Consider the following 6,009-nt stretch of genomic DNA (forward strand, 5'->3'; position numbering starts at 1 on the left):
ACTATTTTTTCATGTAAGAAAGTTTTAAACACTTGTAAACACTAATACACATGCATCTAAACGACAGTTTTAACCTTATCATTTAGATGTTCAAAAGTAAACTATAAAAGTTTTAACTTAGAAAATATAAAAATTAGCCATACTTATATCAAAATTGTAGAACATAAATTTTTGTTTCCGTTTTTTTTTATCTAGGTATCCAAAATGCATTAACTATGCTCATCCCTTACTTCTTTTTTCTCTTTCAATTTGAGTATGAAATAAATGTTTAACATTCCTCAATCCGATCCAACAGCTTTAGTTTAGTTTATGAACATTTTTTAAATCATTTTCGCTTTATTTGAAAAACTACGAAAAATGTTTAAATCTTTCCCCTAATTGCACGATATCTAAAAAATGTAACAAATAATAATTAAACACAAATTAAAATTATGTAATATCAATTATTGAAGTATGGTAAAGATACCATAAATAAGAACAAACTAGGAGTACATATGCGTGAAATTAGTTTCTTCAAAGCAAGTGCCGTTTCAACTCACAAAAAAATATGTTGTAGGTTTGAAAAAACTTGTAAAAGAAGTGAACTACATAAAAATAAATAAACGTTTAGCTTCGCCACACTAGCACTTTTCGCTCTAATAACATAATACACTATTTCCGTCTATAGTTTAATACTAGGAATAGTCAAATACATAAGGACCAAAAGTGTATAAAAATCATTTATTATTTCTAAACACTTAATTATAATAAAAGATTAAAAATGTTAATGTTGATAACCACGAACATGTTTGTTAATCGGCGATTAATTATCAACGCCTATTAACGCTTTCGACACGCTTTTATTTGTTAAATAAAGTTTACACAATAATTGTTCGGTTCAAAACGTACTTTCAGCATTGACGAACCAATATAAATCCTTGCCACATTTATAGTAGTTAGTGGGGTAATATGTGCAGCAGTATAACGTTCAATACAAGGTTGCATTGCATGTAAATACAGCCGCAAGCACAACTTCGCAAATTTCACATCTTTAGACAAGTTTATTTAATGCAATGATACGAACACACATTTTACATTAGTTCCGAATCTAGTACATTTGTTGTTAATTACCACTTTGAAAATAGAATAATTGCTTTTAGTCCATTACATCTATACAAAACTCAAGATTATCTCTTGAAATCAATATATTGCATTGCGACATAAATATGATTTGCATTGCATTTTAAACTTCCACAGTAGTTAATGTACTTTTGATGAATAAAATAAAATGTAGGTTACAGGGATAGTAATTGAGCTAAGTGTTAAACGAAAATGACATAATGTGCGTATAAGTATACGGGACTAGTGAATAGTCAAAGAAAGTCACAGTAGTTAGATTGAAAGGAAAAGCTTGCTAGAGAGGTATTATTCGACAACAAAGGGCTTATAAGCGTGATATGATTATTCCACTGGGTGTAATCGTCAACAAAGAACGTCGAGTAGAAGAGCTGTGTACCGCTAAAAATCTAAAAGAAGACACCGCTTTCGTCTTCATTTTGGAGGACAATTAAATTAACTTTCGATTTTTTAAACATGGCCCAAACGCCAAACACAGCAAATATAAAATGGGTTTAAAAACATGTATCGTCAGTTACAAGGAACATGTTAAAATTTAGATATAAATATTCAGAACAAAAGCAAAATTTCAATGAATTAATGGCTTTTACCAATAATTGTTACATTCCAAATAACACAATTCCAGTTGTTTCTTTGTGTTTAATGTTAACACAGATTCAGTTGATGCAACTTTTATTACTCAGCCTCCGGCTACTGAAAAATGTCAACAACAGAAAAAGTTAATAAGTGTCAAACTGTTAACAAGCGCCGCTTCAGGCTCATGCGTATGTATATCACTAATTATTTTCTTCACAAAAACAACCTAATGGAAGTAAAACACAGTCAAAAATCAACATTAAAACATCTCTTGTCATTGCGTGATATTCAGTGAAAAAATGTGTTTTTCCCTGTACCATACCGTAAAAATTTCCATATTTTTGTTTCCCCAATCCCGCACACAACATACAACATGTAGACATGTAAAAATTGAACAACCCATTTTTTTAATAACTGGTTTAAATTAAAATTAAAAAGGAGGTTAACTTAAAAATGTATTATTTTATATCATATTGCCATTTTTACGGCTTTAAATTATGCCATTTTAGTTCATGCATACAATAAGAAACAAAATTGCCTTCGATAATTTTGTTTCTACTTGTTTACTAGCATTATCTTGTTGAAGAAAAACGTGTCCATTAACTAGCCTGTTACTGCATATACCTACTATAACAAGTAAAAATAAAATTTTCATAAAAAGAACACATCTTCACACTTATTTCACACATTTACAAATTATAAATACAAGTGAAAAACAATATTATTTTGCGCGTGGGAAACATAAAACAGAATTTTAAATTTCATTTGCCAAATAAAAATATAACCTTGCTTAATGTAAAAAATATAACAAATAGTTCATATATTTTTAATAAAAAATAAGGAAAGATCAAATTGAAATAATTACCCACCACCACTGAATTTTACTTATAACGTCATGTATTTTTGTCGGTGGAAAAAATTAAATATAAAAACAGCAAGAAACTGTATCACCAAGAGCTATTAAAAATTATTTTTTATATATTTATGTTAATATCTTAGCTTCTTTTCGATATTATTAAGATAAAAACTCTCTTTGAATAATTCATTTGCTCTGAATTCCTCCATCATTATTCTGAATTCTTTCCGATGAATAGATTGTTAAATATTTCAAAAGAGACGCTTCATTTGAAATTGAAGCATTTATGAAGCTATAAGCAATCGCGCCATGACCTCATCAATTAAGAAAAAAAGCCGTACCTCACGCCAGCTCTAAATTATAGCTCCAAGTAATTATTACATGAATAGAAGCCATTTCGGCGACTTTAATGAACATGTAATCTGTAGATCGCTGTAGAAGACACTTGAAAATAACTTGATTATAGCCAACAACTAAAAGTTAGTCCTCCAATTTACTAAATCGATGTCAGGAAATGTAGACGTCGGTCGGCATTAGACACATTTAATATGTTAACACCTTGAGACGCTCGATCTCTGTTTTGAATAATCTACATACCGACGCAAAATTAAGAAAATTTGTGCCAGACATATCCAAGAAAAAATACTTACGAATATCGCTATCGAGCATTTTTAGCTCGCATGAAAGTCAAGTTGGGCAATAAAATTTTCAAACTTAGGTTGTGGTGGCAATAATCAAAGTCGGTCGCACGTATCCAACTTTCATAAAAGTTTTTCTGGAAGTTGCGTGTAGAAATAAACAAGTAACCGTCGCGACGGCACACGGCGTACTAAAGCGCCGAATGCAGGCAGCGCTTTCAGAAAGCTGCGGCAGAAATCGTAAACATTACCATCCCCATTTTTACTTGTAACACTAGTTGCGTTATTCTAAATGAAAATAATTCATTAGGCAGCTCGAGAAATTGCAAATTAACGGTATTTCGGTTCCTGCAAGAGACTATTTCTATGCAAAACTTGTTCTAGACAAAGCCACCCCAACGACTCTCCGCTTAATTCAAATTAATGGTTTGCAGAATCTCAAAGTTGGTTTAAAAATAAATCTACACTTGAAACATGCGAATACATAGCTGCATGCTGCGATGAAAGCACCATTAGAACCTCCTTCGTTGAACATGTGGAGCACGGTGATACACAAAACAAAGACAAATTGTGAAGGAGTTGCTCATTTGTAAATTTATACCAAGCTTGAGTCTACATATTTTATCATTTCACGTATTCTAATGATGATCTTGAAATAGATTTTTTGTCACTGCAACACGCCACCCAATTTATTACTTGTGGATCTCCCTGAGATCAAAAACAAACAAACGTTGAATGCTCATGAGAAACAGTTGTTTTTGTGAGCTTATTAACCAGCTTTCATAAATAAATCGTTAAATCTTTTATTTACAACGAAAGATGACTGAGTACAGAGCGCATGAGTTTCTCCCTTGCTAATTACAAAAAGAAATCATGAAACCTGGCTGTAGCAGTTTCAAATGCAAAAACTAAAACATGGCTAATTACTAAAATTAAAACTTCACAAGCATAAAAGCGTAGCGTTAACTAAATTTTCAATGAATTATTTGCATTACAATTCCAACTAGATGAAATGGCTGTGGCATAATAGTCCTTTTACAACAATTCTCTTGTTATTTCATTTATTAATTACTCATTTTATTATAATCATTTTTAAATATATTTTTAATCACTAGAAGTACTGTAGGAAATATAAAAATACTAAAATGAAAAAAAAATTTAACATATAATCATATTTTACTACACTTGTTTAAACTTTCTTCTTCTTTATATTAGACTTTTGACTTTAATATCAGCCATGTTTTTTATTATTACTCCGAATAATTGTCCGATGCAAAAAGTTTTTATGATTTGTTAATTTGATTAAAAAAGCAGAAACAAAAAACTTCCATCCAGTCACAATAAATTAATTGGCAAAAATGGATTTCTCAGTTTCGGTATTTTAAATCATTAAAATATTGATATTTTTTTCAATTCCAAATTTCCCCTTGTTTTAAATACATCGCAGTAAAGGTAGTGGTAGTGGTTTATTTTTACACTTCTGTTTAGCGCTGAGATTTACCAAATTTAATCCTGTAATTAAAAAAAAAACAGTCCTTCACACTTGTCAATCAACAATTAGTAATTTAATATAGTAAGAATGAAATATATTTTGGTATTCTCTCGTATTTCAATACATCCACAAACGTTGATTAAAATTACATTTTGGATTCAAAAATATTTTGTGATTAAAAATGAATGGAAATATTCCCCGCTGCAGGTCATTCAATAAAAATTCATTGTTCCGAAGTATTGTTCGTTCTTTCTTGTATTGCGTTAAAAGAAGTAATGCCAAGTTTATGACACCTACATGAACACTACTGTTTACCCGCTGTAAAGGCAATTTGTCGATTGAAACCCCGATAACATTTTAAACTCTAAATTAGCATTCACTTACAAATAACAATAGTCCCATTTTTATGCAGATTTGTTGATTTGTATTTTGAAAGACGTTAAAGATACAAGATAAAGTAACACGAAACCTGAACAATTACCGCAATGAAATCAGCTTGTTTTCACAGAAATTCAGTTTTGATTGGAAGTTATCAACTCTAAAACCTGTTGGACATATTATTTTAAACTACACTTTCTTTGATCTCCAAGTCTGCTGACTTGTTGTGTTGCATGTCTCTTATACATCAAGTAGCTTCTTAGTAAATATTTGTTTTCAATCCACAATCATCGCATTAACTGTTGATTTATGCTTTACCACACATGTTCACTTTTCTCTTTGCCTGTAACTAAACCCAAAGTAAATATTGTTACTAGACGAAACTGATAAAACATCGGACCCATGATCCCAAATTTCCTAGAAATTTAAAAATACTTCCATGCAAATTACTTACAAATTATTCATTGATTTTGTGCATAGACTTGTAAATGTTGAAATTAGCTTGTTTTTACATTAAAAAACCCTCTGACTGTTTTAGTGATTGAATTCATAACACAATATGCATAAAATACATTTGTTATTAATAATATATTCAATAATGCAGTAAAATAAAACAAGCTTTGAAAGATTTAAACATAAATATAAATTAAAATGCAAAGCATATCCAACGTAAATTTTAATGAGCTATTTAGCTAATTCCGAATTATTACTGTTTTTGCGTAACATTAGCGCCCTCGAGGTGCAAGTAAACTCATTAGTGTGTCCTAGTTTAAAGTTCTTGCCCGCATGATGAGCTATTGTTACTCAAATGCGTTGATATATATATAAATAGTTGAATTTAACAATTTCATATCTGAGAAGAGAATATGTATTCAGTTTGTGCGAAACATTTTAATTGATCTATTAGCGTAATGGCTTTGTCGAAATTAATTTACGTTAAGAATGTGGCGTTC

The 6,009-nt window shown here is 30.2% G+C and overlaps 1 protein-coding gene across 2 annotated transcripts in view; it reads right to left on the reverse strand.

Annotated features, from left to right (window-relative positions):
* The window catches only part of LOC123010949 (fibroblast growth factor receptor 2-like), a 25,794-nt gene extending 22,439 nt beyond the window's left edge, over nucleotides 1-3,355 (reverse strand). Inside the window, exon 1 of one of the 2 annotated variants that reach the window (XM_044408156.1) lies at nucleotides 3,199-3,355. The gene's annotated coding sequence lies outside the window, so the exon portion shown is untranslated. Of the gene's footprint in view, nucleotides 1-539; nucleotides 670-3,198 lie in introns of those variants that run through there. The other variant, XM_044408157.1, reaches the window with a different exon arrangement.
* Between the last annotated feature and the right edge of the window lie 2,654 nt (nucleotides 3,356-6,009).

The sequence above is a fragment of the Tribolium madens genome, unplaced genomic scaffold (assembly GCF_015345945.1).
Source record: "Tribolium madens isolate multiple individuals breed KSU strain unplaced genomic scaffold, Tmad_KSU_1.1 Scaffold_91;HRSCAF=231;Tcas5.2_LG7, whole genome shotgun sequence".
NCBI lineage: Eukaryota > Metazoa > Arthropoda > Insecta > Coleoptera > Tenebrionidae > Tribolium > Tribolium madens.